General features: G+C 47.0%; 1 pseudogene across 1 annotated transcript in view; it reads left to right on the forward strand.

Annotated features, from left to right (window-relative positions):
- LOC147663742 (uncharacterized) overlaps positions 1-12,478 on the forward strand; it is a 56,609-nt pseudogene extending 44,131 nt beyond the window's left edge. The window contains exon 2 of the transcript XR_015305236.1: positions 10,953-12,478. The product of XR_015305236.1 is annotated as an uncharacterized LOC147663742 (transcript). The remainder of the gene's footprint in view (positions 1-10,952) is intronic.
- The last annotated feature ends 901 nt before the right edge of the window (positions 12,479-13,379 follow it).

Raw genomic sequence — 13,379 nt, forward strand, 5'->3', positions numbered from 1 at the left:
ACAGGTTAAAGTTCAGGGGCAGTAAGAAACTGTCTCACCAGTCTTGGGGGGGAGTTTGCGGATGAATGTTATGATGCACTGGTTGATTGGGTGACGGTTAACCCGGAACAGGATTTTTAGGGACTGATCAATATGGTTATCAAAGAGCACATGCTCAGTCGTTGTTTGCCATAGTTGTGCCAACACCTGTTGGAGTGTGAATCCTTTAATCCTTGGGAACTTGCACAGGAGGCAGACTTCTGGGTAAGTGCCCGAAGTTCTGCTAAAGCATTGGAGAGTGATTCCAAAAGTAGCGGCTTGGGTATCTTCCCGTCCTGTGTGGGGGAAGAGGTTCAGTGTAGCCCAGCTAGGTCCCAGTGTAGTGGGAGAGGTGTAGGGGCTAACGTTCTGTCTCAGTGGAGTAGGAGTGAGTGTAGTACTGTGTGTCCCCAGGTGCCCGAAACCCAGTCTCAGGGCCTGGAGGGTTCCCTAAAGGGAACACCAGGTTGAGGGCCTAGGCTTTACTAGGAAGCCATTTGAGGGGGATCTCCTAGTGTCTGGCAGTCACGCTCCAGTTGGGAGTGTGCAAGAAGTCCGGATTGAGGGGTGAGAGGGGGATGTGTTCCCCAGTGAAAGAACCAGTGGGTCAGGGGCCAGCCAGAAGGACTGAGTCACCATTGAATGGCAATGGTGACACTACTTCTGTCCTGGGGGATCTTCGCGTGCTGTCAGATGAACAGGGGTCGGAGATCTGCGCCAGGCAGACTTTCACTCGACACATGAGTCATGTGTTACCCTCATGGGGTTGAGGCTGTGTGCGCCCCCAGAAGTCCTGGTGTACCAGGCAAGTATTCAATGGGAGGGGTTGGTCCCTTGGTTGGCAGGACAGATTCAGGATCTGCCTGACCTGGAGGGAGGGACATCTGTAACCAGTGTCCTAACCAGTTTGGCTTCCAGGGGTACCGCTCCAGATGGGAGGGTGCAGAACTCTGGAAGGGGGTGCAGAGGGAGGGAGCCCTCATCTCTGACCCCGGTGCAACCTGACGGTTTAGACCCTAGATTGAGAGACCAGCTGCTGGAGAGACGTCCTGAACTGGTGGGAGAGTTGTGTTCTGGGGGGCCTCTAAAAGGAGGAGAGTGCGGAACCCTAGGAGGAGAGGTAGGGGGAGGAAAGCCTCACCCGTGACTTCTGGTCAGCCTGAGGGTACGGACCCTAGGCTGGAGGATCAGTGGCAGTCTAGAACTGCCCTGATGAGGGAAAGAGTGGAGAATGGCTACTATGTGCCAGGGGGATCTACCCCCACTCTGTGGATGGGCAAGGACCAGTGGCATCTGGATGGTCTAGGGCCTGGTCCTGGCTGCGGGCAGCTAGTAAGTACCAGTGGTGTAGCCTAGTTGGTCATGAGAGTTTTTACAAAGGGTACCACATGGGTTCACAGTGGTGTAGAACAGGAGGGTGTCCTAAGGCCTACAGAAACAAATTCTGCAATAATAGGAAGGGTGGAGGCACCAGTTTGGGGGTGTTCCTGTAGAGAGGGCAATGTCTACCAAATTCAATAGCTGTTTTCTTCAGTGCAACTGACAAGCTTATTCTTGCAGTAGTAGCATCGATCCTTCATTAGTGACTACCAAGGTATATCATCGGTAAGGACGTAAGCGCTGGAGAGAGGAGTTAAAGGCCAGTGTAGAACGTTGAGTTCTGACGTACGTAATCTTTTTTTAAATTTTTATTTATTTATTTATTTATTGCAAGAAAGAGAAAAACAAAAAAAGAGAAATCATGTTTTGTTATACATACATCATTGCATAAGTATCTGAACATTAAATAACCAGTAAGATACAAGCAGAGGGTTACAGTACTGGTCGCTCCACTCGCAGCTCGTCCCAGCCATCTGTGCCAAGCGACCTGCACTCTGCCCTGCTATCTGTGCCAGCGACCTGCATTCTGCCCTGCTATCTGTGCCAGCGACCTGCATTGTACCTGGTATCGTTGCCTGCATTGATTACAATTGTACTTCAACAAGAAGAGAGGTAGGGAGAGTAGTGTGACACTCTTATTCCCCGGTTAGTCATCAATAAACAACAAAAGAGTGTCTTAAGGAGTAGGCTTGACCACAGTAGGGAGCAACAAACTTAAGATACAGGAACAACCTCACTGGGATGTTAAAGAAAGCCCTCACTCACCACCTAGTGATGACATGCTTCATCATCGGGCTCCACCAAAGAGACCGAGTGTCTCTTTGGTGTGCTGCAACGCCAGATTTACTGCGAAGCGGGGTGGTGGGACACGCTAAGGCCCACCCTTACCTAGGGACGTGAAAGTGAAAAAGAACAAAAAGGTGAAAAAAGTGCAAAAAATTAGGACACTCGGTCTCTTTGGTGGAGCCCGATGATGAAGCATGTCATCACTAGGTGGTGAGTAAGGGCTTTCTTTAACATCCCAGTGAGATTGTTCCTGTATCTTAAGTTTGTTGCTCCCTACTGTGGTCACGCCTACTCCTTAAGACACTCTTTTGTTGTTTATTGTTGATTACAATTGTGCCAGCTATTTGTGCCTGCGACCGCATTCTGTGCCATTGATTGTGCCAGTGATTGTTTTTTGTGCCCACGACCTCCTTTGTGCCAGTGATCTCGCCCAGCATTGTTGTTGTGCCCTTAGCCCGTCCACGCCGCTGCTCCCCCGCGGCCCCACCCCCGCTCCCTCCAGCTCCTACTGACTCTACCCACTCGCCGCCCCGCTCCCGCCTCCCAGCTGCTCCTCCCTCGCTCCGCCCCCTCCACTATCCACTTATGTCAGAGCAACATACGCGCAGCGTCCACACGCAGCGGACGCGCCCTATGCGCGCCAAAGGTAAGCCCGTCTACGCCCGTCTGCGCCTGGACCGCGCCCAGCGCCAGACCCCCTGCCCCCGCAAAATCCACTCCACCCGCCTAACGTATGACGCTGCAACCCTTTCTGCACTCAACACCGGCCGTCTCCCCGACTGTCACCAAGCTGCCCCAGGACGCACCCATGGACCCTTCACCTGCCAATCCTGCAAGTTCGACTGCTTCAAGACCCACACTATATCCACAAACGCCAAACAGAGCTCCGACAACAACCAACTTAAGTGCATCCTGCTCAACACCCGTTCGATCCACAGACACGCATTGAACTATGGAACCTACTAGACAACACCACGCCGGACATCGCCTTTCTTACAGAAACTTGGATGAACGCCTCATCAGCGCCCGACATCGCCATAGCCATCCCGGACGGTTACAAGATCATCCGAAAGGACCGCATCAACCAGACAGGAGGAGGCATCGCCATCGTCCACAAGAAAACCATCCGCATCACGACCAGCTCCGAGGACACCCTCACAGCCGCCGAACACCTCCACTTCCAGATACACACCGACCCCAAAACCACACTTAGAGGCACCCTCATCTACAGACCACCAGGACCCCGCACACAATTCTGCGAAGACATCACTGACTTCCTCAGCCCACACGCCCTCCCCTCCGAGGACTACATTCTCCTAGGGGACCTCAACTTCCACCTGGAAAAGAACGACGACAACAATACCATAACCCTTCTGGACAACCTCTCCAATCTCGGACTCAAATAGCTGGTGAATACCCCCACCCACTACGCCGGACACACGCAAGACCCGATCTTCTCCTCCAGCAAGCACGTCTCCTTCAACCACGCCACAGGACTCCACTGGACGGACAACAGCTGCGTACATTTCAATTTCAGAAAGACCACGACCCACCACCACCCACAACAAGTCCCCCGCAGAAACTGGAACAAACTTACCACCGACCAGCTCACCACATCGCTAAACCAAAACCCTCTCGCCAAATCATCGGACCCAAATCAAGCAGCCATCAATCTCGCACAATGGATCACCCACTGCGCCGACGAATTAGCTCCCCTGAAAAAGCAACACAACAAGCCAGGTAGCAAAAAAGCCTCTTGGTTCAATGACAACCTCTAAAACTCCAAAAAGAACTGCCGCACCCTCGAGAAAGCCTGGCGAAGAAACCCAACCACAGACAACATGACCGCCCTCAAGGAGGCCACCCCCAAACACCACCAGCTGATCAGATCCACCAAGAAATCAGCACTCAAGGAGCGACTCGACAACAATGCCCACAACAGCAAGGAACTCTTCAGCATCGTCAAAGAGCTTACCCATCCCAGCGCCGACACCAACGACATCACTCCCTCTCAAGGCCTCTGCGTCTCTCTAGCCTCGTTCTTCCACAGTAAAATCGCTGACATACATAACAGCTTTGGCGACCAGTCTTCCCCCCTTACCCCCACCACCACCCTGGACGCCTGGAACCCGATCAGCACCGAAGACACCATCCGCTTGATGAACTCCATTCAACCAACCGACCCATGCCCCCACCACATCTTCAAAAGGCCAACTCCATCATCGCACCCCACCTCCGGAATATCATCAACTGCTCCCTCAACACCGCTACCTTCCCGGAAAGCTGGAAACATGCCGAACTCAGTGCCCTCCTGAAGAAACCTACAGCAGACCCCACTGAACAAGAACTACCGCCCCATCTCGCTCCTCCCTTTCCCTGCCAAAGTCATAGAGAAGGCCGTCAACAATCAGCTCGCCGCCTTCCTCGAGTCTAACGGCTCCCTCGACCCTTCACAGTCCGGTTTCCAAGCCAAACACAGCACCGAGACCGCCCTCATCGCAGCCACAGACGACATCCGATCACAACTCGACAATGGGGAAACAGCTGCCCTCATCCTCCTGGACCTCTCCGCAGCGTTTGACACGGTCTGTCATAGCACCCTTGTACAACGCCTCAACAACATCGGAATACAAGGAAAAGCATTGGATTGGATCATATCGTTCCTCGCCGGAAGAACCCAGAGAGTCCGCCTCCCCCCTTTTAGATCAGAGGCCACCGAAGTAATCGGTGGCGTTCCCCAAGGATCCTCGCTCAGCCCCACTCTCTTCAACATCTACCTGAGCCCCCTTGCATCCATCGCACGCCAACACAACCTCAACATCATCTCCTACGCTGACGACACACAGCTGATCCTCTCCCTCACTAAAGACCCAAACACCGCCAAAACCAACCTACACGAAGGGATGAAAGACGTAGCCGAATGGATGAAGAACAGCCGCTTAAAACTAAATTCAGACAAGACGGAAGTCCTCATCCTAGGATCATCACCCTCTGCTTGGGACGACTCATGGTGGCCACCAGCCCCAGGCAGCGCGCCCAAACCAACGGACCATGCTCGCAACCTGGGATTCATTCTAGACTCATCCCTCTCGATGACCAGACAAGTCAACGCCATCTCATCATCATGCTTTAACATCCTACGCATGCTCAAAAAGATCTTCCGATGGATCCCCACCGAAACAAGAAAGACGGTCACTCAAGCACCTGTCACAAGCCGACTGGACTACGGAAACACCCTCTACGCTGGAACCACATCCAAATTACAGACAAAACTCCAACGCATTCAGAACGCCTCCGCCAGACTCGTCCTAGACATACCCCCGCCACAACCACATTTCCGGTCACCTGAGAGACCTTCATTGGCTCCCCGTCAACAAGAGAATAACGTTCCGTCTTCTCACCCACGCACACAAAGCCCTCTACGACCTATGACCCAAATACCTCAACACGCGCCTGACTTTTTACACCCCCACCCGCCAACTACGATCGTCCAATCAAGCCCTCGCCACGATTCCACGTATCCGTAAAACCACCATGGGAGGGAGATCTTTCTCCTATCTGGCGGCCAAAACCTGGAACTCTCTCCCCACCCACCTCCGCCTTACACAGAACCACCTCTCCTTCAGAAAACAACTCAAAACTTGGCTATTTGATAAGTAACAACCCCCACCCCCCCCCCCCCCCTCAAGCGCCTTGAGACCGTCCGGGTGAGTAGTGCGCTATACAAATCTTGACTTGACTTGACTTAACAGTAGTGCTAATGTGCTGGTCTCTCAAAGCAATGACATGTTTATCTAATGAACGTTCCCTATATTTTTCCCTCCCTTTCAATGCTTTAGGACCACTAAGTTTAGCCAGTGATAACTCCATTGTATGTATTTCATGGATAAGATTCCACCATTCCATGACACTAGGAGGTTCCTTCGAGATCCAAGTCCGCGCGATGACCAACCTAGCGCAAGCAAAGACCATGGATGTCAGGTCTTTATAGTTACTATTAATATCTTGTATATCTAACAATATCAAATGTGCCGAAAGAGCTGGTACTGTTATTTGCCTACTATTAAGTCAAGTCAAGTCAAGTCAAAGAATTTATATAGCGCACTACATACCCAGAGGGGTCTCAAGGCGCTTAGGGAGGGGGGAGGATTACTTGTCAAATATCCACGTTTTAAGTTGCTTTCTGAATGCTAGGTGGTTCTGGGTAAGGCGAAGGTAAGTGGGGAGTGAGTTCCATGTTTTAGCAGCCAGGTATGAGAAGGATCTGCCTCCCATGGTGGTCTTGTTGATGCGAGGTACAGTGGCGAGGGCTTGGCTGGAAGAACGTAGTTGGCGGGAGGGGGTGTAGAAGCCCCTGTTATTCCTTTCCAGAATGCTGTAAGTTCCGGACACTGATAGAGCATATGTTCTATACCAGCAGCTTCCATATTGCATTTTGGGCATTTAGTACGCTCACTAGAAATATTTCCAGAGGTCCAACTAGCAATTCTTTGAGGCGTATCGTAAATTTGAGTAACCGTTCTATGAAATTGTAGCCTCAAATTTGAAGATTGGACCACTCGATTTATTTGTTTGAGCGATCCTGGAATCTGATTGGAACTGATATTGACTCTTAGTCTACTGGTCCATTTGTCCGCCATTTTCGCGCAATCCCCTACCCGGCCACTATTAACCACTTGGCTGCTATGATTCTTCTGGTACTTCAATGTAATTTCCATTGAAATCAATGGAAACTCCATGACGAGTTACCCTTGTCATTAGCGGCGAAGAGGTTAAGACAAGCGCAGCTCTTACTAATAAGTGATTTAGTATACCTAGAATAAATACATTGTAAAGTGTCTGAGTGTTCTACTCTCTCTATTTTCATTTTATTAACCAAGAAATCTTGTATCTGTATATATTTAAAATACATAACATCACTAATTTTATATGGTATTTTTAGTGTACTAAAGCTCAAAAGACCATCCGGCCCATATAGATCGCCTAAAGTATTTATGCCATGACCTGTCCATTGTGCGCTGGCGCCATCATAAAAAATGCCTGGCATCCCTGGATTCCCCCAAATTTGTAGCTCAGCATTAAAAAATGAGATCTTGTCAGTGATCATAATTTGATCCCAAATTCTTTCAATATCTCTCGCGGTCTTAAACTTGACCCTCTTGTAGTAATTGGGGTCATGCACACAAAACAAGAACTGGTTGCTATCTGATCCCAACATAAATTGGTGATAGAATAAGGAACTTTCCTTTAACAAAAGACTACGTATACGTTGGACAAAAGTTGCAAAAAAATAGATTTTGAAATCCAGGAAATGCAATCCTCCCTTTTCTATTGAGAGTTTCAATGTGGCCATTGATCTACGGGCTTTTTATAGCCCCAAATATAGCTACTACATATGCTCTCTATTCTCTTACTATATAGATTATTCAGTTGCATAGGGATAGACCTAAATAGATACAATAGCTTCTGTACAATCTTCATTTTAATTAGAATTATACGTCCTACCAAGCTAAGTGGTATCTTATGCCAATTTGTAAGAGTGGCAGTTATCTCATTGAGTAGAGGGTCGTAATTCAGTGCTATGATTTTCTCTATATCGGCAGTAAGCTTAAATCCTAGATAAATAGCATTTGGACAAAGCCCTAATATCAGTTGCGTAGGTTTATAGTTGGCGATTGCTTGAGTTTTACTCACATTTAACTTGTACCCCGATATGCCCCCAAATTTGCTAGCTTCCTCAATTATCGTAGGAATGGCCAGGACTAAGTCGGTGGTAAATATAGCTATATCATCAGCAAAAGCTGTAATTTTCAAACTCTTGGCTCCATGTTCTGCTGGGATTTTATTATCTTGAGCTATTAATGCATTTAAGAATGGCTCCAAAGCTAAAGCTAAAAGCAGGGGTGATAAAGGACACCCCTGCCTAGTCCCCCTTTTGATTGAAAAATTAGCCGAGTTGGCTCCTACATAGCTAACTATTGCCGTTGGTGATTCATATAAAGATCGGACCCATCCGAGATATTGCCCTGTATACCAAATGCACTCAGCGTTGCCCATAAATACTCCCACCCCACTCGGTCGAATGCTTTCTCCGCATCTAACATAACCATTCCGAGTGGGGTGAGAGTAGCTGCGGCCACGTCGAAGGCAGTAACAGCAGTATTAATATGGGTAGTGGTGTCTCTCCCCACCACAAACCCATGTTGTTGGCAGTTGACCAAATCTGGCATAATAGGAGCGAAGCGATTTGCCAAGACTTTGGCAAACACTTTTGCATCAGTATTAATTAATGAGATTGGCCTATATGACCCCTGTCCCTCCGGCGGTTCGTTCTTTTTAGCAGTACGCCATGATATAGGAGCACTTCCTGTTTGCCCCATAGAGTCTATCACCAGCTGGAAGCGAGGAAGTAATTCCTTTTCACAAATCCCATAAATCTCTATAGGCAAACAATCTTCTCCCGCAGCCTTGCCTGAAGGCAATGCTTGTATAGCTATCTCAATTTCCTCGATTGTAATCTTGGAGCCAAGTTGTCTGTTTTCTTCCACATCTAATCTCCTGGGTAGGTACGTCTCTAAATATAGTCTAATTTCTTCTGAAATAGGTGAGTTTTCTGGAGTATATAGGTGGCAGTAATATTTAGCGAATTGGTCTAGAATCTGCTCCGATTTTCTGTATTCCTTAGAGTCTAGCCCTTTTATTACTTTTATAGTAGTTTTGGCTTTTTTATCGGCTACCTTGTAAGCCAAAATGTTGCCAATTCTGTCTCCCCCTTCGTACTGTGCCTACTTGTATTTGTGTATTTTTGAGCTGTATTTCTCCCTGAGGGTTCTCTTTAGTGCCGCCCTCAATGACACTAATCCTAATCCTAACTCTTCAATATTAGTTTTGCCCTGTGTTATGGCATCAGCCAATTGTTGTTCAACAAATAAAATATTAGATGTATTCAGTTTTTCTACACCACGTTTTTCAGCGTTGTCCCTTAAAATATATTGTTGTGCATAGCCTCTAATGTTGCATTTACATGCATCCCATACAAAATTATCAGTTGTTGAAATAATATTCAATATTATGAATTCCTTTATATGCCTTTTAATGCCAAGAATAAATTCAGAATCTGTTAATGAATATCTAGGGAATGTAAACTGTCGGGGCGCTTGTTTACTATCCACAGTTTTAGATTCAAACAGTATCTGATTATGGTCAGAAGTCACGTAGTGTAATCAAGATGTGTTCAACTACTCTCCACGTGTGGCTTGGTTATTGGTGAGTACCTGGTCTCGCAGGAAGCTATAACTGGTGACAAGATCGGGGATATGAAGTTCGTACACTGAAAGCGCTCTTCCAGAGAGTTTGCCGTGGTCCAGCACACTGCTCGTGCGTGCCACATGTGCCTCAGTTGAAGTGCAGAATCGATGCTGGCACTGGTGGAGTCTCAGCGCAGTGCCAGCCTGAATAAAATGCTTAAAGATAAAGACAGCGACACTGAAAGTCCACATGTCGCTGGACAGGAACTGAACGAAACAGCTTCTAATAGAATATATGACGCCATTACGCAAATTAATACGTTTACGCTATGTGGAGTAAGAAAACTAAAGGTGGACAAGGAAAGCACACAGAAATAGTTCAGTTCACATTACACTGAAATTCACATTCTGTGAAGCAGAGATTAACCAGATGTTTTTGAAGAAACATTTAAGCACAAAATCGACCAGTGTTATCTGCTTTCATGTACTTGTAGTGTACAAAGATGTATCTCCTTCTCTAAATCATCATCAAATCATTGTCTCACAACATGCCGGAGAAGAGTCCCAGAAAGAGGGTCGGGTTGGGTTTGCCGAGTTTCCCCAGACGAAGCGGCCCACCACCAAAGCTGCTGCATAAGGGGCCCAGAACAACTCCATAGATAGCAACATAACATACAGAGCTCCGATGGAGAGCCAGGACGAGATCCAAGCTCCAAAAGTCATTAAGGCTGACCTCAAAGCCAGCACATCGCCAAGTTGTCTGATTGCTTCCACATCTAATCTCCTGGGTAGGTACGTCTCTAAATATAGTCTAATTTCTTCTGAAATAGGTGAGTTTTCTGGAGTATATAGGTGGCAGTAATATTTAGCGAATTGGTCTAGAATCTGCTCCAATTTTCTGTATTCCTTAGAGTCTAGCCCTTTTATTACTTTTATAGTAGTTTTGGCTTTTTTATCGGCTACCTTGTAAGCCAAAATTTTGCCAATTCTGTCTCCCCCTTCGTACTGTGCCAAGAAGATAAAAGTAAGTGTGTAATATAGAATCTATTTTTACTTAATCCTGCGTGGATTCCCTTTTGTGGTTTACTCACTGTGTTGCTGCACTAGTGTGTTGCACAAATGCTCTGCACATTGCATCTTTAAACTAGCCTGACTGCTCTGCGCCAAGCTACCAGATGGTGAGCGCAGGTTATCTCAGGTGTGTATCTGGCTTACCCTGACTAGACTGGTGGATTCTGCCTGGCTTAGGTGCCTACCCTAGCCAACCAGAAACCCCATGTCGAACAGTGGTTCTTGGGAATCACTTGATTTCCCAGCATGCTCCTGCTGCAGGACCAGGTCAACGCACTTTGTGTAGGAGGACTAGCCACCATTTGTGTCTCAAAGGGAAGTGTGACTTTTTCCTAGAACATCCATTTTTTCCCCTGAATTGTAACTGTTCACTTCTCCATATTATATCAAAGCAGCTTTTTCAAGAAATAATTTCTTCATGTAATTTTAAATGTTTTTTCTATTTTGCAGAACAACAATCACATCTAGAAAATATGAATGGGAAAGAAAGCCATAAAGGTTCCGGAGGCAAGATGAATTTTACTCAAAACATCTACTTAAGGAAACGGCGCAGAATGCACATGAAGGAGAGACGCTTTGCTTGTAATGTGTGTGACAAAGAATTTATCAATATGAGACTTCTTGTGAGGCACAAAGAAAGACATACCAGCCTCAGGCCATATCCCTGCGAAACGTGTAAAAAGTGTTTCAGTCAAAAGGCAACTTTTTTACAGCATCAAAGAACACACACTGGAGAGAGGCCGTATCACTGCACCGAGTGTTCCAAGCGCTTTGCTCATAAGAATAGCCTTGTACGGCATCAAAGTGTACACACAGGAGAGAGGCCTTATCACTGTACTGTATGTGCAAAGAGCTTCAATCAAAAGGCAAATCTACTACAGCACCAAAGAACACACACAGGAGAAAAGCCTTTTCACTGCACTGTGTGTGAGAAGAGCTTCAATCAAAAGGTGCATCTACTAAAGCACCAAAGAAAACACACAGGGGAGAAACCTTATCATTGCACTGTGTGTTCCAAGCGCTTTACTGATAAGAGATCCCTTGTACTGCATCAAAGAACACACACAGGAGAGCGGCCTTTTCACTGCACAGTGTGTTCCAAGCGCTTTGCTCATAAGAAAATCCTTGTACTGCATCAAAGAACACACACAGGAGAGCGGCCTTTTCACTGCACTCTGTGTTCCAAGCGCTTTGCTGACAGGAACTCCCTTGTACGGCATCAAAGAACACACACAGGAGAGAAGCTTTATCACTGCACTGAGTGTTCAAAGTGCTTTTCTCGTAAGGCGACCCTTGTACACCATCAAATCGTACACACAAGATAGAGGCCTCATCACTGTTCTGTGTGTTCAAAAACCTTTTCTCAGAAGGCAACCCTTGTACTGCATCAAAGAACACACACCGAAGAGAGGCCTTATCTCTGCATTAAGTGTTCCAAGCGCTTTGCTTATCAGGGATCCCTTGTACGGCATCAAAGCGTACACACATGAGAGAAGCCTTTTCACTGCACTGTGTGCGAGACGAGCTTAAATCAAAAGTCAAGTCTTGTAACACCAAACACACTGGAGAGAAACCTTATCACTGCAACGTGTCTTCCAAGCGCTTTTCTTAGAAAGAAAGGCCATGTATGGCATCAAAGTGCACACACAGGAAAGAGGCCTTATCACTGCACAGTGTGTGGGAAGAGCTTTACTGGTAAGGCACATATGCAACGGCACCAAATAATACACACTAAACTGAACCCTATCACTGCACAGTTTATGCCAGGAACTTCACTCAAAACGAACGTTTCTACAACACCAGTTAATACAAACAAGATAAATCCATTTTCACTGTAACAATCTTATGTCCTGCTTACCCCAAAGTAAGTTTTACTGGAATGTTGTAACTTAGCGAGGGCTTATAGTCAAAAATGCCTAATGGCCAGTGTTCCCTGTAGGGTACGTGCATATAGTGTAATAACCACGAGTGCGCAAACTGCCTTGCAAAGCACATACACTTCACTCATCACTGAGGCACCATTTGCAGCTTTTGCTTTTCAAAAGCGAGCAGCGTGGAAAAAAAAGATCTCTTGCGTGAAGGAGCACAGAGAGCAGATCTTGGGCCTAGCAACATACCACAGCGGAAGAGGGAGAATGTTGCAGCTTACCTCTTAAATGGCAGTGTATTTAGTTGCAGAGGGACACAAGTTGTGCAGCATCCTTCTTCTTCGCATGCCGTTTGCTGCACTAGTTTCTGAGAGAGGCTGCAGGGCTTTACAGGCAGCTGTGGCTCTCCGGGCGTGATCTGTCCCTTTCAGATTCATTTATTTTAAAAGGCCATGCACTAATTAGCATTTTTCGGTATTTAAGGGCATGATGTGCGGCATACTAATGTTTAAGTCCCAGCTAAAAGTGTTCAAAAAGCAAGCACTCTGTGCATAATGGTATGCCTGTGCTAAACGTATTTAGAGAAGTAATTTCTGACCCTGCCGCAAGCATGCTTAGTCATATGTGCCCCCAGTGAGGCAGCATCATTCAGATGAGTCATTTTCCCAGTTCCGTAATTGCAGCTCTGGTCACCTGTGAAGCGTGATTGCGAGCGCCCATACAAGAATGTAAGGAGATATGATCGGTAACCAATCACACCCTCGTGTTATTTCTTTATAAATGTCCAGAGTGTTTCTCACTGCTAGTTGATTCTATTGTACCAACCAAATATAGGATTCATTTACTACCTCGCTCACGCCGTTACATGAGGGCACAGCCGCAACGCTCTCTCGCCATCTTACAAATCACACACTAAACTACTACTTACACGTCACAACAACTTTGAGCTCACAGCTAGGGCTCTCAGCACAGCCCCCTATTTGCAGATGCCAATGTGCTAACAAATCGA

The sequence above is a fragment of the Lissotriton vulgaris genome, unplaced genomic scaffold (genome assembly GCF_964263255.1).
Source record: "Lissotriton vulgaris unplaced genomic scaffold, aLisVul1.2 SCAFFOLD_3461, whole genome shotgun sequence".
Lineage (NCBI taxonomy): Eukaryota > Metazoa > Chordata > Amphibia > Caudata > Salamandridae > Lissotriton > Lissotriton vulgaris.